This window comes from Glossina fuscipes, unplaced genomic scaffold (genome assembly GCF_014805625.2).
Source record: "Glossina fuscipes isolate IAEA_lab_2018 unplaced genomic scaffold, Yale_Gfus_2 61269, whole genome shotgun sequence".
NCBI classification, from domain to species: domain Eukaryota; kingdom Metazoa; phylum Arthropoda; class Insecta; order Diptera; family Glossinidae; genus Glossina; species Glossina fuscipes.
Window position 1 is genome coordinate 1 of NW_024003492.1, and position 4,055 is coordinate 4,055.

Here is a 4,055-nt window from a genome sequence, read left to right on the forward strand (position 1 = left end):
AATGCAATAACGAATCATAACAATAGTATAGAATCCATTATAACTGAGGAATGTACCAACAAACCGGATTAAATTACAAAAGAAGATTTCGAAGAAAATATGATCTGTATGTATAAAGGAATTTTTATAATTGAATTATTCAGTTTTTTTTATTTTTTTTTTATTTTATTAAAATATACTGTTAATAGTCCTTTGTAAATATACATAGCAATAATATGTAAGATTAACTAATTAAGATTAATGAATTGTTGAAAAACAAATTATGGATAGCAATGTACACATTTAAGAACAATTATAAGTATAAGAAAAATTAAAAAAAAAAAAGACGTAATTTATAAAAAGTTAAGAAAAAAAAAAAAAACAATCCTTGGATATAAGAATTGGAATAAAAAGTTTAATAGAGAATCGGTAGAAAGAAAAAATAATTTATTAAACTTTCATAGGATAATATAATATTGAATTGCAAGTAAAAAGTTATCTGAGATTTTCGAGCGTGATATTTACCCTTCACCATTCATCATTCTATTTATTATATCTATTAGGCTCTTCACGTTTTTTTGGACAAAATTGAAGATAATTTTTTTATAGTGAATAATACATTATGTGCGATCGGGTCGTTAACCGTCGGTTTGTTTCAGTTAACCTTTTCATTTTCTCTTCATTAGCTTCAATTGATTTTAAAGGCATGGCCACACGCCGACCTCTGAATTCGTCCTTTCAAATTTCATATAATTCAATTTACTCGCACGTAGCAATACCGACTTCACTTAGCATTTTTACTAATTGTCCGACTTTGTTTCTTGTGATCATCGTGATATGAATTTTGATAAACAATTTTGCTCGCCCTCGAAAGCTATTCCGCAGCCTCAAATAAATCTTTTCAAAAACAGCCCTTGCCATATTAACTATTTATAGTAGAAATGCGGCTTGAGTGTCGACTTTGCTGTGAAAAAATGCAATTAAAATCATTCTTGGGAAAAATGAAATGACATTTTCTAAAAATTACCTATCCTTTATTTCTTATTATATAATTAAAATCTTCTTATCTTGTATTAATTAATCTTCTTACCTTGTGTTAATTAAAGAAAAATAATTCTAATCACTAATTCCACGCTATTTCTCCGATCCTAACCAAATTCTTGTTATTGTTATTGAAACTGTAGAGTGAAACAACTTATTGCCTTTGCAAACTCTTTGGTGTGATTATGCAGACGCAACGTAAAAAAGTAATAATTACATTGTCAACCTTTCCTGCATTGAAAATTCGCCGCATAATCAACTTGATAGCTTCAGCGAAAAAGTGTCTACTTCCATCCACCGACTGGAACAACAGTTAAGAAGTCATGCGCCACGAGAACCTAAAATAATCAATACCGCTGATCATATTCTTAATAATTGTTTTTTTTTTTTTTTATTATTATTATGTTCATTTCGCGTTAAATTGAATTTTTTTTATATTTTTGTTTTTTGTGTGAATGATTCAAAATGAAAGAAATGCATTTTAATGTAACCTATACATAGTGTAACATGCACACGTATATGTTGCATAATTTAGATAAAGCGTAGTACACACATTCGTGCAATAGACGTGAAGTAAAAAAGTGACTTATTCGCGTGCACATAACAATAATAATCTTGGTAATAATAAGCTGGCCAACTGTGCACATTTAAGCAATGTACTTATGCACTTTTCTTCTTTTCTTTTTGGCGAAATTCATTATGAATTTTTACCTCCAAAGGCCTTCATTTGCATTGGTGCTTATGGCAAAAAAAAAGAAAAAAAAAAATAGAAAATGATAATTAAGGAATACGGATGCGTCATGTCCTTCCTATCCAACACGATATAAAGGAAATTGTCTTCTGTCGGCTAGGATTATTGCAAAAAATTGATAATTTGTTAAGAAAGGATTGTATCGTGATTATGATACCTCCGCTATCACAAAGGGTATAGGACGAATTATTTTTTTTTCCAAAAACGTTCGTTTTTGTAATAAATATGAATTACGTTATGATTTACAGATAAACGGAATTAAGTATTCTTCCCGACGCGTGTTCTTGACGCCCACAATTTGAAACCATCAAAGAAAAATATACATGCTCTTGTCCGCATAATATATAACATAGGAATAGATGTGCGGAATTTGAGTCAATGAACTCATGTTGAATAGGAATGCGTGCACAAGTATAGGTCACCGCTTAGCGACGGGGAATTGAATCCCGGTCTCTCGAATAATAAGTAAGGATACCAGCTCGATTGAGACGTGCAGGTCGTCTAATTAGACGCATGGACAGACATCGGACGGAAATTCATAAATTTGAATCATTTTCTGATCGGTGATCGGCACAACCATTGTTTGTCTATCGACTCGTCCAGCTCATTGACTCGTGTCAGAGACAATTGGCTTCGCTCGAAAATCGCTTTAATTTTCTATCATTTGATCTTGTAGTCCTTGTGCGTATCCAGCTTCCCATCAATGATCTTGAAATATTGCTGTGAAAAGTTCCCCATCATTTGCTCCATTTGCTTTCATATATATAGCTTTCTGCAAAAAATTGCTCTTTGTATAAGAAGCTTTTGCTTGCGAAAAGCTTAATTAGTTGGGATACTGACCTAAAGTACCGCTCCGAATATGATATGGTCGTCACCGAATCCGGACTCAAACTGAAATGCCAAATGAAGTTTTTAGGGCGCCATCGGGTAACGGTTGGTACGTGCGCTACCCTAGGAAATTTTTTGCTAATGGGCTTTCCACCCGATCATTTTACGCATGTGCTAATTGATGACGTCGGCCAGTGCACAGAAACTGAAATTATGGTTGCTGTTGCTCAAGTATCAAAAGAGCGTGGCCAGGTAATCATTGCTGGAGATCCCCATCATTTGCAGTCAATCGTCCTAAACGGATATGCTCGTGATCGTGGCCTTTCGCAATCATTTTTGGAGAGAATTCTTTTGCGTGCACCCTACTTAAAAAATGATGATAGTTTTCCCTTTACATACGGTTTTGACCCTCGGCTGCTAATAAGATTACTCTATAGTTACCGGACGTTGCCCTCCACACTGAACATACATGTTTATAGAGAAATGTTGATAACAATGATAAAGGAAGACAATTCTTGGGAAGTTGCAATGCTGAAGAAACTTGACGATTTGCTGCCGCAATCTCCAAGTCGAGCCAAAACACATGGCATGTTCTTCCACGGAATACGTTCTGAAGATATGCAGGAAAACGACTCGCCATCGTGGTATAATCCTTATGAAGCGAAAATGGTAAGTTGTCTTTAGTTTAAAAACACAGTATTTTATAACATTAAACAACATTAAACTTGAATCAATTGGAATTATCAGTCCGTACCTGAAACAAGCTAAACATTTTGATGATGCCGACGTAGCGATGCCTAAAATTGGTTCTGTGGAGGAATTCCAAGGACAGGTATAACCTTCGTAAAATTACAGTTTGAATTAATACTAATATTGCTTTCGCTTGGTTTTTTTAGGAACGCAATATAATATTAATTTCAACAGTCAGGTCAAGCAAGGAGCATATACCTAGCGATGTGCGGCATGCATTAGGTTTCATTCAAAACGAGAAACGGATTAATGTGACGATATCTCGAGCTCGTTACCTTCTTATAGTATACAGCAAGCCCGATCTACTCCTTTTGGACCGTCGTTGGCGCGCGATCATAAAATACTGCGTCGATAACGATGCCTACCTTGGTCGAGATTTGCCGGACTTGTCTGTAACTTTTATGTAATATGTATATATATACTTTAATAGTTTAGTTTCTTGACTTGAATTACTTTAAATTATTGAATTAATTTTCAAATTTGAATATGTATTTAGTTTAGTTTCAATTTTTTTTGTTTTGTTTTTTTGTTGTTAAATGAATGTTTGTTTTTTGTTGTTAAATGAAAATTAAAAATGTTATGTTTTTCATCTTAATTTTATTTTTTGCCTTCATTTTATTTTTTGTTTTCTGTTGTGTATTAATTTATATAATTTATATTTAAATATAAATGAAATAAATAGCTTTATTTATATAATATCTTTATT

General features: G+C 32.9%; 1 long non-coding RNA gene across 1 annotated transcript; it reads right to left on the reverse strand.

Moving 5' to 3' along the window:
• Positions 1 to 737: 737 nt before the first annotated feature.
• Positions 738 to 1,401, reverse strand: LOC119643568. Its single transcript, XR_005248330.1, has 2 exons — positions 1,070 to 1,401; positions 738 to 943 (listed from the first exon to the last, which is right to left on the reverse strand). It is a non-coding gene; the product is annotated as an uncharacterized LOC119643568 (long non-coding RNA).
• Positions 1,402 to 4,055: the final 2,654 nt, after the last annotated feature.